This window comes from Lathyrus oleraceus, chromosome 6 (genome assembly GCF_024323335.1).
Source record: "Lathyrus oleraceus cultivar Zhongwan6 chromosome 6, CAAS_Psat_ZW6_1.0, whole genome shotgun sequence".
Classification (NCBI taxonomy): Eukaryota; Viridiplantae; Streptophyta; class Magnoliopsida; order Fabales; family Fabaceae; genus Lathyrus; species Lathyrus oleraceus.
Genome location: NC_066584.1, coordinates 364524103 through 364539966, shown reverse-complemented (window position 1 = coordinate 364539966; position 15864 = coordinate 364524103). Strand labels below are relative to the sequence as shown.

Sequence of the window (15864 nt, the reverse complement as noted above, 5' to 3'; positions counted from 1 at the left end):
TCAGGCCCAGGTTAGGAGTTCCTTTCAGATACTTAAGAATTCTCTTAACAGCTGTTAAATGAGATTCTCTAGGATCTGATTGGAATCTGGCACAAAGACAGACGCTAAAAAGAATATCAGGACGAGTAGCAGTCAGATAGAGAAGAGAGCCTATCATACCTCGATAGAGCTTCTGACAAACCTTGTTGCTTACCTCTTCCTTCTCCAGAATGCAAGTTGGGTGCATAGGAGTTTTTGCAGAGTTGCATTCAGACATATCAAACTTCTTCAGAACGTCTTTAATGTACTTGCTTTGATGAATGTACGTGACTTCTGGAGTTTGATTGATTTGAATTCCCAGAAAGAACTTTAGTTCTTGCATTAGACTCATTTCAAATTCTGCCTGCATTAACTTAGAAAATTCTTGGCAAACAGAGATATTAGCAGAACCAAAAATAATGTCATCAACATAAATCTGGCATATCACGAGATCATTTTTATGGTTTTTACAGAAGAGTGTAGAATCAACTTTCCCTCTGATAAAATTTTGTTCCAGAAGAAAATTGCTTAGACGTTCATACCAAGCTCTGGGAGCTTGTTTAAGTCCATATAAGGATTTCTTAAGTTTGAAAACATGTTCTGGAAAATTTGAATTTTCAAAACCTGGAGGTTGATTTACATACACTTCTTCTGAAATATAACCATTTAGAAATGCACTCTTGACATCCATTTGGTATAATTTGATAGAGTGATTAATAGCAAAAGATACAAGAAGACGAATAGATTCTAACCTCGCGACTGGAGCAAAGGTTTCATTATAATCAATACCTTCTTGTTGACTATAACCTTGAGCTACCAGTCGAGCCTTGTTTCTGACAACTTCTCCTTTCTCGTTCAGTTTGTTTCTGAAAACCCATCTGGTTCCAATGACATGAGTGCCTCTGGGTTTAGGAACGAGATCCCAGACATCATTCTTGGAGAATTGATCTAACTCTTCTTGCATAGCTGCCACCCAATCATTATCTTGAAGAGCTTCATCACAGGACGTAGGCTCAATCAGAGACACTAGTCCCAGAGGAATATCTTCAGAAGTTCTGAAGGTAGATCTGGTTCTAACAGGTTCATCTTTGTTTCCCAAAATCAAATCTTCAGATACGTTGCTACAACTCTTGACTTTCCTTGGAATTTCTGGAGATTTAATTTCTTCAGAGTCTGGAGTGACAGTTGCTTCTGGAGTTTTCTCAGATTCTACCAGAGTGATCTCTAAATCTGCAAGCTTTTCAACTAGCTTTGACTTTTCAGGGTCAAGCTTGTCATCAAATCTAACATGAATTGATTCCTCCACAATTTTGGTTTCTGTGTTGTATACTCTATAGCCTTTAGAGCGTTCTGAGTATCCTAACATAATACCTTTCTGTGCTTTGGAATCAAACTTGTTCAGATGTTCTTTAGTATTTAATATAAAACAAATGCATCCAAAAGGATGAAAATAAGAAATGTTGGGTTTTCTTCCCTTACACAGTTCATAGGGAGTCTTTTCCAGAATAGGTCTAATAGAGATTCTATTCTGAATGTAACACGCTGTATTTACAGCTTCTGCCCAAAAGTGCTTTGCTACATTTGTTTCATTGATCATGGTTCTGGCCATCTCCTGGAGTGTCCTATTCTTCCTCTCTACAACTCCATTTTGTTGTGGAGTTCTAGGGCAGGAGAAATCATGGGATATTCCATTAGAGTCAAATAATTCTTCAAAATCTTTATTTTCAAATTCTCCACCATGATCACTTCTGACTCTAACAATTTTAGAGTCAAATTCTTTTTGCACTTTAGAACAGAAACTGGTGAATACAGAGTGAGACTCACTCTTGTGCTTTAGGAATTTTACCCATGTCCAGCGGCTGTAATCATCAACGATTACTAGTCCATACTTCTTTCCATTGACTGATGCTGTTTTCACAGGACCAAATAAGTCAATGTGAAGAAGCTCCAGAGGCTTAGAGGTAGAAACAACATTTTTCTTTTTAAAAGATGTTTTTGAAAACTTTCCTTTTTGACAAGCTTCACACAGAGCATCTGAAGAAAACTTCAGTTTAGGTAAGCCTCTGACTAACTCAAGTTTAGTTAGCTGAGAAAGTTTTCTCATGCTAATGTGGCCTAAGCGTCTATGCCATACCCATTGCTCTTCGTGAACTGACATTAAACATTTAACATTTTGATCTTTTAAATCAGAAAGATTTATTTTATAAATGTTTTTTTTCCTCTTGCCTGTGAAAAGGACAGAGCCATCGTTCTGACTAATGGCTTTACACGTTTTTTGATTAAAGATTACATCATAACCGTTATCACTTAATTGACTTATGGATAACAAGTTATGCATTAATCCTTCTACATAAAGAACATCAGATATAGAGGGAAGAGTACCATTACCAATAGTTCCGGAGCCTCTGATCCTTCCTTTCTGATCTCCTCCGAAGCCTACAAATCCAGCGTCTTTAAGTTCCAGGCTTTGGAACATAGACTTTCTTCCCGTCATATGTCGCGAGCATCCAGAGTCCAGGTACCATGACTGGTGTCTGAACTTTGCTGCATAGGATATCTGCAACATAGATAATCTTATCTTTCGGTACCCAGAATCTCTTGGGTCCTTTTAGATTAGTCTTCCCAGAGTTTCTTATAACTTTGGGTCTTCTATCATTCTTAAATTTTTGTTCTTGTGTGTGTGTGTAATGATATGAAAACGGAGATTTAAGCTGGTTACTGGTAGAGGTTTTTTTTCCTCAGAATCATACCCAATTCCCCTTTTATTATTCTGACCTACTCCATAAATCATGGATGCCATAATACTCCTATCTATCCCATTCTTCAGAAATTGTTGAAAGGCTTCTTCATATTTATAAATAATTTCATTTGAAGTTTGTGGTGCTTGAGACAACGTTTCTTCTAATTCTAAGCTTTTTGTTTTAGCTCCATCTCTTTCTATCGTTAGAGATCTGATAGTATCATCTCGTGCTAGAATTGTTGTCTCAAGTCTACTACATACTTCAGATTTTGCTTTAAGAAGGCCTTTAATGTCTTTAACTTTTTGTTTTAATTTCTGAAGAGAGGTAAGAGTTTCTGATAAACATGATTCTAAGTCAGATCTAGAAAGTTCAGAAAATACCTCTTCAGATTCTTCATCTGAGCTGCTGGATGTGGTAGCCATAAGAGCTACGTTGGCCTGTTCATCAGAGTCAGATTCTGATGATTCGGATTCACTATCGTCCCAGGTGGCCATTAATCCCTTCTTTGTTCTGAAGGTATTTTTCTTGAAGCTTTCTTTTCTAGGGTTGTCTTTCTTCAGCTTGGGGCATTCATTTCTGTAATGACCTGTTTCTTTACATTCAAAACAGGTAATATCTTTATTAGGTTTACCTTTTGAAGTTGACTCTGATCGATCCCCTCTGGGTCTTGATCTTCTGAAGTTGTTGTTGTTCCTCCTTTTCCAGAGTTGCTTAACTCTTCTGGTTAGTAGGGACAGTTCTTCTTCATCATCAGAGTCTTCAGATTCAGAGTCATCAGTGTCTGCAGTTTCTGCTTGAAGGGCTTTGGTTCTGTCTGACTTCCGTCTTTCAGGTCTGGACTTCAGCGCCACTGACTTGTTCCTTTTCTGAGGCTCATCCTCCTCTAGTTCTATCTCATGGCTTCTGAGAGAACTAACAAGTTCTTCAAGGCTGATATTGTTCAGATCCTTTGATAACTTCAGAGCAGTAACCATTGGTCTCCATTTCTTTGGCAGACTTCTGACAATCTTCTTAACATGATCTGCAGTCGTGTATCCTTTGTCTAGCACTTTAAGACCTGCAATAAGAGTTTGGAATCTGGAAAACATAGCTTCTATAGCTTCGTCATCTTCCATCTTGAAGGCTTCATATTTCTGGATCAGCGCCAGAGCCTTCGTCTCCTTGACTTGGGAGTTTCCTTCATGGGTCATCTTCAGAGAGTCAAGTATATCTTTAGCCGTCTCTCTGTTGGTGATCTTTTCGTATTCGTTGTATGATATAGCATTTAGAAGTATTGTTCTGGCCTTGTGATGATTTTTGAACTCACGTTTCTGATCTTCTGACATTTTGCTTCTGGGAACTTCAGCTCCATTTAAGGTTGGAGGTTTGTATCCATCTGTGACAATATCCCAGAGGTCAGCATCATAACCCAGAAAGAAACTTTCGATTCTATCTTTCCAGTAATCAAACTTTTCTCCATCAAAAACAGGAGGCTTGGCATTGTAAGAATCTTTCTCATTTGAGTGGGCCATTTGTTTTTCTCGCACTGGATCTCTCTACACGGTTAAGTGTTTGATTTGAAAATCAATAACAGAACCAGGCTCTGATACCAATTGAAGGTGAGAAAAACAAGAAAGGGGGGGTTTGAATTGTTTGAAAAATAAGCGCTTTTGCAAAAAGAAATCACACAATGATTTTATACTGGTTCGCTTATAACACAAAGCTACTCCAGTCCACCCGGCCAAGGTGATTTCGCCTTCAACAAGGACTTAATCCACTAATCTTGAAAGATTACAAACAACCCCTAAGAGAGAAGAAAATCTCTTAGTCCTCTCAAGTCTACAGACTACAAAGAGTCACTTGAGGAAATCAAATAAAAATTAGATACAAGATGTGTAATCTAGAGTGCTTCTAGGAAAGCAAATATTACAAACTTAAGAACAAATTTTTCACTTGATAAGCAAAAGCTTAGTGAAAATCTTTGAAGAACAAAGAAGTTTTTCTTGAGCGTGATATAATTTCAGTATAGTTTTGGCTGGTGATTTCTTTTTTTTTACTGAAAGTTGATTTCTTCTCTTTATATAGGAGTTGAAGTAGTGTTGAAATAGAGTTGAATCTGTTGGATATAAAGATGTAGTTACGCCATTCCATAAATAGCTTCTGCAGGAGACTTTTTCTTTTAGAAGTGACTACTTACCACAAGTAGTATCTTCTCTCTTGGAAGTGGAGATTAACGTCTCTTTCTAATTGAGGAAATCCATTTGCAGAACTTTAACTTGGCTTAAACGTTACTTCATCATGATTAACAATTCTGATTAGAGTCTTCGTGTATCTGGGAATCTGGCTTCTGATGTTATCTCTTGAAAGTTCAGATGACGCTGATAACTTCAGAGTTTACAGAAGGCATTTGTTCAGAGTCAGAGCTTCTAGACTTTACTTCATGTTCAGATGCTTCTGATACTTTGCAGTTTTGTCCAGAGTCAGAGCTTCTTGAAACGAGATTCCACTTTAGATGCTTCTGATACTTGATAATTTGTATCTGATCTTGTTGTGCATCTGATGACATCATCAGATTTGTTTCTTCTTTCTTTAGAACCCTGCACACTTAGAAACTTTTCGTTAGGGTGCCATTTTTGGTTTCATCCTTTGTTATCATCAAAATCAAGGAATCTGTTGTAGAACAATTTTTGTTCTTACAAAGTGCTCGGTGAAGATTGAGGCCCTCGTGCCTACGTATCCTTATAGGGAAATAAGGAATTCAGAGCTCCGTAGTTCATAGAACTAGTGATGGAAGATGAGGAGAAGTTGTGATAAATGTATGGTCTGAACTAAATGATTGTATGATTTGAAATCCATAAGTGGATGAAATCTGAACCCAAGAGTAAAACTGACGTTGACCAATATGTGGGTAGCCGGAAGCGTCTGCCACTATATATGGTATAGATGAAAGCAAGGAGAATTAAGTGTTTGGGTTTCGTAGCCAAACAACTCTTGGTTCACAAGTAGACACAAGATGGAGCTCAAAGATATATTGTATTTAGCTAAAAGATGAGTATATCATATGAATTGAATGAAGGTAGATTATGAATGCATCATGGAGATGAATAAAATGATAAAGAAAGTAACCAAAGTCCAAGAAATGAAGGGTTTGGTATAAGTGATTGTTGGTATGATTTGGAACCAAAGATAAGGGTATATTGGAATCCATAGGAGAAATAAAATATGTACCATAGAGGGAAACAACGTCTTAGCGAAAAAAGAAGGAATGAAATGTTTGTGTACGAGACAAACAACTCTAGGTACAAATGCGGATTGCAGCTATATCGTCCTAAAAGGGTATATATGGAATTCTAAAGAAAATTGTATTTTGTTTCAAAGAAACAATATGTCACTGGGGTGAACGATTTATGATTGGCGGTAAATGATGGATCATGAAAGGTATGAATGATTCCCTAAGGAAGAAGGAGGAATAATTATGATTATGTTCGCCAAGGATTTACATTCTCATGCTTACGTATTCTCATTGTGCAATGAGAAAGTCAGAGCATTTGTAGTTCGTGGAACCACGAGAACAAAGAGAGATAAGTGATGTATAGTATAACTTGTACCAACAAAGTGGTAACATGGGAACCCACAAAGGAGAATGAACTTTGAACAGAAGAGTAAATAGGCATCTTGGCCATAAAAGAAGGAATTAAATGTTTGTGTACGAGACAAACAACTCTTAGTTCACAAGGTGGATTGCTAATATATCGTCCTAAAAGGGTATGTACGGGGCCCAAAAGAAAGTATTGTTTGGTACAAGGAACAATATATCATTGTAAGGAACAAACAATTTGAAATCAAAGAAGAGTGGTATATTGGATCCATGAAGGGAATCAAATTTGTACCATAAAGGGAAACATGCTTATTAGCCAAAAAAGAAGGAATAAAATGTTTGTGTACGAGAGAAACAACTCTAGGTACAAATGCAGACTACCGCTACATCGTCCTAAAAGGGTGTCCATGGAATCCAAGGAGAAGTTATATTTGATCTCAAAAAGATGGTATTTATTGATCAATGTAGAAATAATAGATGAGATAGAAATAAATAAGGTAGCTCACGGAGAATCTGAATCCTCGTGCATACGTATTCTCACCGTGCAATGAGAAAGTCAGAGCTTTCATAGTCCATCCTACTAGGGCTGACAACAAGAGACTGAGACAAGAGGAATGATATTATGATAATGGAAGATGGAGAAGACTTGGAAGTCATTGGATATGACACATACTAAAGTCTATGAGTAAAGGTGAATACAATGAGCAACTGGGTCATTCGTCCCGTACCAAAAGATAATCAGAATGAGTTAATAGAATTCTCCACTCTAATTCATTATCTACTACTTAAGGCTCATGTCATGTGATTCTCATCATAACTTTCAAGTCGTTGAAGAAGAATCCTTGTTGCTCCTTGTGATGATGAAGACCTCTGATTGTTACATTGTTGCTTTGAAGGGAGAGACTTGACAATCATATGATTTGAATTGTTCTAAATTCTACGAATAAAGGTGAATATGATGAGCAACTGGATCATTTTTCCCGTACCCAAAGATATTCAGAATGAGTTAATAGAATTCTCCACTCTCATTCATTCTCTATTTCTTAAGGCTCGTGTCACACAATTTTAATATTGACTGACAAGCTCTTGAAGAAACACCTTTGATATGTCTTATATAATCAACTGCTTGATTTTCATGGGATGCCTTGTATGAAAGTTTGAACTTGAGGCCTTGAGATCCACCGATTACAGAAAGAGTCTCATCAAGTGATCAAGGGACTTTTGATCACTTGGATAGATTGTGGGATTATACATGAATCAAAGGACTTAGTTAATCAAAATTTCTTTTGATCAACTTAAATCAGAGGGTTTGAATCAATTTAAAAATTAAGATTAACCTAATTTAAGGGTTAATACTATGTACAAGTTATTCTTAAGGGATCATGCAAAGGTTAAAGTCACATTAATCCTCAATTACCGAGTATCACATGAAAATTAGTTTGATTAAAATGGCTAATTAATCTTAACCCCAAACCCTAATCTAAGGGAGCATGAAATTCTATGACTAAAATCTTAAGGTTAATAAAATCAATTTTCACAAAATGATCAATTAAGAAACTAGTACTAGAATTAAAAACTAATTAAAACTATTTATATATAATTTCCTATCTAAAATAATTAATTCTAGCAAATCTAATATTCAAATTCTAATTAATCCTAAAATCCTAATTACCACAATCAAGTTAATCCCTAATTAAACTCTCTAATTAACATGAGATAATTTAATCAATTAAATAGCCTAATCAACAAAGTTAAAATCCAATCATCAAGATAATCAAAACAATTAATAAAATGGGCTTATGAGGTGCAGGCCCTGCATAGGGCGTGAGGGATAGAAATTCGCTGGTATTATTGGGTTCGGCTGAAAAGGCCCAAGAAAAAAAACTATGCCACAGATAGGAAAATTTTACCTCATACCCATACATTTATCCCTACACCCCGACATTTCATAAAAATATCAATTTTATCCTTATATATTTTAAACTAATTTATTATTTTATTTTTATTTTTATTTTTTTAAAAAAAAATTGTGTACCGGAAGACTTTACAAAAGAGTTCCGGTAGTCATTTTTCAAGCATTTTTTCAATATATTTTTTGTATACCGGAAGACTTTGCAAAAGAGTTCCGGTAGTCAATTTTTGTGTACCGGAAGACTTTGCAAAAGAGTTCCGGTAGTCATTTTTCAAACATTTTTTAAATTTTTTTTTTTGTACCGGAAGACTTTGCAAAAGAGTTCCGGTAGTCATTTTTCAAACATTTTCTAAAATATTTTTTTTTTTACCGGAAGACTTTGAAAAAGAGTTCCGGAAGTCAATTTTTGTGTACCGGAAGATTTTGCAAAAGAGTTCCGGTAGTCATTTTTCAAGCATTTTTTAAATATTTTTTGTGTGTATCAGAAGACTTTGGAAAAGAGTTCCGATAGTCAATTTTGTGTACCGGAAGACTTTGCAAAAGAGTTCTGGTACTCATTTTTCAAATATTTTTTTAATTTTTCTTTATACCGGAAGACATTACAAAAGAGTTCCGGTAGTCAATTTTTGTGTACCGGAACTCTTTTGCAAAGTCTTCAAGTACACAAAAAAAAAATACTACCGGAACTTTTTTGCAAACTCTTCCGTTACGCAAAATAAAATTTAAAAAATATTTAAAAATAAAATAATAAATTAGTTGAAAATATATAAGGGTAAAATTGGTATTTTTTATAAAATATAGGAATACATGAATAAATACATGGGTATAAAGTAAAGTTTTCCACATGGTGCAAGTACGTGAACCAGGGTGTGGCGCAAAGAAACAAATGGGCCTAAGGGCCTCAATGGCCCAAAGCGCAACAAGTCCAAACGCTTCAACAAATGTTCATACGCGCTGAATCACAAGTGAACCCGAATTTGAATCCTCCCTAACATATGAACCTGAAACCTAATCCCCAAATCCCAATTGAGACCAAAATTCAAGCAAGAAAAAGACTCTTATCCCAAAATTCTTCCCCGAATCCGAATTTGATAATCGTTCTCGCACATCCTAGGTCAGAATTTCGCATTGGAGTTCAGGAATGATGTACCCTAGGTTAATCACGTTCTGAAAGAGAAATTGGGGGGAGGCGGAGTGGAAAAGATGCTCAGAGGCAATGCATAAATAAATAACTCGAAACCCTCACCAAATCGGCGTGAAGGAAATCTCTACCCTGGTGGTCACTCCGACAACGGAGACTGCTTTATAGGTAAGGCTTCGTTGTTCTTCTTCTCCGCTCTTTATATTCGTTCTTCGTCTAATCTTGCTTCCTGCTGCAAACAGATTTGATTTGTGGAATTGCAGAGCGAAGGATTGAAGGTGATAAGCAAATGCGCTTATCTACATAAGTGATTCTTCTGCGACAGAAACAAGTATTTCCTCAAACGCGATGCGTCTCTATTCGCTCAGAATTCTCACAGTTTCGGTTTGATTACGAAGTTCTGGTTTTGGTTTGTATTGGTTTAGATTGGAAAGCCCCAAGTTCGTGTCGAAGCGTGAAATCGTGATGGGAGAGATGCCGACATGTTCAAAAGAATTACGCAAATGAATAAGCTTAAAACACTTATCGGATCACTTCACATGTAATGCTACGTTTCACTTCTTCCTCTTTGTTTCACCTCTTCTTCCTCTTCTTGAAATTTTCTGTTTGGTTTTTGGTGATAATACTGGTTGCGGATTATTGGTGTCGTGCGAGTGAGGAGTGCAGTGAGATAGCTTGAGAGTGTAATAGCTTCAGGGGCTTAGCTCAATCACTTTTGAAGCTTTAATGTAAAGTTTCAATAACTGCAAGGTTGAGCTTTGGGTGAGGGTTTTGTGAGTGGGATTGAATGAGGAAGATCAAGAGTGAGGAGAGAGTATTTTCGAGTTTTAGCAGGAAAAAAGGATGGACCCTGAATTAAGAGGGAAGAGAAGATTAAATAGGGAGGACACTCGGAGAAAAATTGCTTAGGAGTTAGCTTATGAGTTGGTTAGACTTGGTTAGGAGTTAGCTTATGAGTTGGTTAAACTTGGTTAGGAGTTAGTTTGACTAGACTCGATGAATCACTCACTAAGTCAGTTAGTTATGAATTTGTTAGTTAGCTAGGAAGTGAAAAAAATTGTTAGTTAGCTAGGAAGCGAAAAAAATTGTTAGTTATGCAGTTACTTTCTATCAAATATGCTCGAAGGGTTAATCTGAATTCGAATTTAGTGTCAGTTAGATCATAATGCTAGCTAAGGTTATTTTATGCTAAAAATTTCATCTTACTATGAGTTATGAATCTGAGTATGGAATGATATGGTATCTTTGCTGTCTTTCTGTTATGGAAGGTTAGTTATGGTTTTATTTAGAGTTAGTGCAATATTGGTTAATTAAAAGAAAGTTAGCTAGAAAAAATGGGTTGTTAATTGATTTATCCAATTTCCATTAGTGAATGCATACTATGAGTTTTGTTAGCACTAATTTTCTGTAATCAACTATTATGGTATGAAGCTAAGAGGAAAGCAGTTAGAAATGCCAGTAGATTTCCTGTTATGCATATGTTGCTCCTATGGAATGAATGAAATCAATTATGCTATTAGTGAGATTAAAATTTATTGTAAATTAAATTTTGTTATGACAATTATACCTTCGTTAGTGCTATGTGAATGAATGATGTTAGTGAAAAATTTGTTATGCTTTCGAAATGTTATGTTATTGATTGATATGTTGTTGAATTTGGACTGGATGACAGTTTGCAGGGCTTCATAGTGCTTGGCTTGGAATGTTTAGGAAGTGCTTTTGGAATTGCTTGGAACACCAAGGTTTAAGATGGAAAGATAACCTTAATCATGTTGTAGTTTGTAGTAATTATTTGAAATGTAATGGTTTATGGTTTGTACATTGAAATTTGTAATGTTGAAATATAAAACGTGTATGAATTGAATTGAATTGGAATTGACTTGTAAATTGTTAAGTTGTTTTTGGAATTTGAATGGAATTATAATGGTTGTAATTTTGGAATTAATGGTTTATGAAGTGAAATTTTGGAATTTGAATGGTTGATGTAAAATGTATGTGACTTGAATGGAAAATATGTATTGAAATAGATTTGTAAATGGAAAGTTTGAAATTTATGGAATTGTATTGAATGTGTGGTATGAATAGAAAGTATACATGAATGAAAGGCATATATGAATTGGATTATGGAAGATGTTTGAAAATTGAATGGAGAATGCATTGAATTGGATGAGAAACAAAAGTGAATGAACAATGTGAAATGAACCAAATGGCATAAGGAATGTACATGATCAATGATGCCAAAATCAAGATAATTGGACCTATGAATGGATGGTTGACTTTGGTCAACTAGTTGACCAAAAAGTCAACAATTGACCAAAGTCAACCATGAATCTTAAACTAGGGTTTTTTGATGGAATTAACAATGTACATATGTAAACAAGATACAATCCAAATGAAACAATGATCAACGTTCAAACATTAAGTAACATGGATGAATCTAATTTAGAACCAACTTGATGAACCAATTATCTTTGTCTATTTGGATCACATGGACTAAATGACTCAAGATGCATGAATGAATCAGGAATCAAAGACCTATAATGCCTCTATGAAAACACAAACAAATGGATCAAGAAATCAATGCTTTTGTGCCATCATGAATCATGAATCATTGGCCATGAGCCTATGCATTTTAAAGCAAATATAGACCTAAGTTAATGGCCAAGGAAATGTTAAATAGGATGCATGTATGGATGCTTGAACCAAACCTTGAATAGGTGGAATCCCAATCATGTTGGCATGTAAATTAACTAGATGATTCCCATGATCACATAGAGTAATTAATGATGGATGATGCATGATATGATAGTCAAACACCTCTCCTAATGAATTAGGGTTTCAAATAAACACCAGGTGAAAAGTCAAGTCAATAATGTGCACTAGGACCAAGTCTCCCCGATTAGGGTTTCATGATGCATACCCTCTAATCAAGGTCTCTGAATGAGTCAAGATGCTTTATAAGCAAACTTCCAATGTAGGAACCCTTAATCAGGGCTTAGAAGTCAAGACAAGGCCCAGTGAACATCCATGAGGCCTCACAACGAAAACATCAAGAAATTAGGGTTGGGAACCCCTGAGGAGTATCATGATGAGATCTCATTGAATCCATGCTTCAAAGACCAAGCAGTTAGGGTTTCACCTCCCCCATGATTAGATGAATAGCCAAACCATACCTTTAAAGTTTGATCCACACACACACAAACCCTGGCCTTGCAAGCTAAGAGCTTTAAATCTATAATGATAAACTATTATGTATGAATGAATGATTGATGCACATGAATGATATATAAGTGTGTGCAAATGATTCTCAAGTCAAGGGTTGAGTGAAAAGATCAAAATGGGAGGGCAAATTTTGGGGTAAGACACTTACACACCACACGAAAATACAAAAAATGTCCTTCAGATTCTAGAGATGCACATTCAGATGCTCCATGCACCAACAGTATGACGCACCAAACTGAGTGCTACCTTAGATGAATACTAAAAGAAATCCAAAAATACATCTCCGTAATTTTTAACAAATATGTTGATAGTTGATCAGCCCAGTGGACATTCAGGAGATGTATCTTCAGAAGTTTGAGATGGGATTTTGAGATTTGTTGTTACATTTGCTTGTCAAATATTTTTGAAGATACGTCTCCTGAATAACTTGATAAAACACTTAGTTGTATGATCACACAACCATACCTATTTTCACTCAAAACCCTTACTAAAAACCTTTCCATTCTCAATCAATATTTCACTCCAAAACTTTAATCTTGTGTTTCATCACATCAAATGGAGCAAAAGAAGTTTAAATTTTAGGTAAAAATCATTTATTTCAAGCCTTTTTGCTCACATTAATCTTGCTTTTGTCTGAAAAACTAGCATTTTTTCTGGAGATACATTTCCGGAACGAGTATGAACTTACCAGAAAACACATTTTTGGTATTTGTTTGTGTTCATTTTTTCAGCACTGTTTACAACATTAGCGCTTATTTACTGTTATGTTGTAATTGTTTTCATTAGATATGATGCACCCCAATGTTTTCCCCAAATAAGTCGTGTCTCCACTGTTAAAAGTGTTGTTGTGAAGGCGGTAGATGTTGGCAACCAATTTAAAAATGAACAGGAGTTTGAAACTTATGATCACATTCTTCAATGAATTCGTATGGAGGCCTCCAAACTAGGATTTGGTGTGGTTATCGGAAGGTCCGATAATGACTTGAATATAAGATGTGCTTTGTGACAACGACGTAAGTGGGAAATATTTACCTCCTCTCCAGAATTATAAACGAGACGACACTGGTTTAAGAAGATGCAAGTGTCCCTTTAAGATGTGTGGTTATATGTTGGCAAACAATAACTATATATTTAATATCATATGTGTATTTGGTGGTTTTCAAAATCATGACATTTTGTTCAAATTTACTTGAAACCAGGATTCTCTATACCACTTACATCACTGGAGTGGACGACTCATTCAACAACAAAAGTTGAGACTTGGCCAGATCATTTTATGGAAAGGATGCAAGAGTTCGAGGAGTTGAGAAACTTTGAAAGAGAATCAAATGCATAAAAGTAAAAGAGGATACCGCCCATAGATTTAGTTGGCGACAAATATTTCGATTAATTTTAATTTCATGTTTAGTCGGACTAATAAGTGTATGTAATTGTGTCTCAATATTAATGAAGTCTAACATATTCAATTTCTTAATGTTTTAATACATTTTTTAACTTTCTCGTAACATTTGTTCATTTGTCAAAAAAAAGTCTTCAATTAAGTTATGTTTTCAAAGGTTCTGGTTTCTGCCTGTTTAGGAGAGGTTCCGAAGATGCATCTCCGGAACAAGATGATAGGGTTTGCACCCGAAGATATATCTCTCGAATCAGCATGCCTGATTTTGAATGGTTCATATTTTTCTACAACTTCTATAAATTAAGGTGTTCCTGTTTTTTATTTCATATGAACTGAAAATGTCTCAAATGTCACAAATAAACACCATCTGGTATGTCGCAAATGTCTCCTTCTCTAGCGCGACACCCGAGTGAAAGTTTAAGCTCAACAAGTACACCTCTCTTGCAAATATTAAATACAAAATTCATAATTTCCAATCTTACAAAGACAATCAAAGAATTATGAAGCTCGAGTATCGTTCATCATCGACTGGTAATGGAGGAAAGATTGAGTTCAACAACTTTGAGCTCAAGATATATGCAAATGTAAGGGTTGTATGGAATATATATTTCTGCTTTGAAACAAAAGTTCCGCTCGAGTTCGAAGCAACGATTTCAATATCAGTCGAATATATTGTTATTGAAGTGTAATGTTTCATTTTATGTTGAAATCATCTATGTAATGCTTATGGTATTTTATGAATATTAATTTTATTTTGTCAAATTACAAGTTTTTGGTTTCTGTCTCTGCTACTGCTGTGTATACGTTACGGAAATTCATATACGGAAATATACCAAATATGCATCTCCGGCATTAGAGAAACACAACTAATAGGGCGTCACTCAGAATGGCCTATGTTGAGTGTGCATTGGGTGTGTTTGGAGTTGCATCTCCAAATTTTGAGGGGCATTTTAATATTTTCGTGTGATGTGTAAGTAACATCTATGAGGCATTAAGAAATTATCTTCTTTTACATGCTTAAGGTTTATAAACCCTTATAAAATTTATAAAGCAATAGATGTAGGACTCAAAAGATAATAGAAATTTGGTTTGCATGATTGTTGGGAAAAACCACTACTAAAAGAAATAAAAATTGAGAGTTCTGGGTATACACGTTGCATTTAGAAAACTATAAACACGATTTGTTATAGGAAACATGACCTGGATAATTTGAATTAGGAGGATCATTCCAACCAATAATTCTAACATCCTCATCAACCAGTTCAGTGTCTGGATTTCCAATGAAAATAAAACATCATGATTAGAGTTAATTATCGTTAACATTTGTCATGTGGATACAAAAGCATTTACAAAATGAATGGAAATATACACACTATCCCTTTAGAAGGTTGCATTGACGAATTTCTAAACCCATATTCATTAAGAAACTGTATATATGAATTGTAATGGAATTGGGTTTAAATAATGCCATGCAACTTGGTGTTTCTCTTCTTTAAATTAATGCGGTAGTACTTTGGATGACATCAACAACACACCTTTGAGGAACTACTTTCAATTGCATTGTCTCACTATTAAAAACAGTCTTATTTCATAAGTTTAAGTGGTAATTGCATTGGTAAAAATACTATGAAAGTCTAGGGAGTCACATTTTATATTGTTATAGGCTCTTCCTTGATACAAGTGGCCAACATGATATTGAGTCATGGATTGATATGCTATTATTTATTTGTTTGCAGAGTGCGACCCTGAGCAAGCTTTCCTTCTTCTTTATAAACTTCATCGAACAAATATTATGTTGGACCAACATACATTTTCAATCGCCTTAAAAGCTTGTGCCTACTTTTTGATTAAGCAAAA

The 15864-nt window shown here is 35.3% G+C and overlaps 1 long non-coding RNA gene across 1 annotated transcript; it reads left to right on the top strand.

The window, feature by feature from the left end:
• The first annotated feature begins 9198 nt into the window (after nucleotides 1–9198).
• Nucleotides 9199–11359, top strand: LOC127093312 (uncharacterized). The gene is made up of 3 exons (XR_007792520.1): nucleotides 9199–9557; nucleotides 9632–9930; nucleotides 11062–11359. It is a non-coding gene; the product is annotated as an uncharacterized LOC127093312 (long non-coding RNA).
• The last annotated feature ends 4505 nt before the right edge of the window (nucleotides 11360–15864 follow it).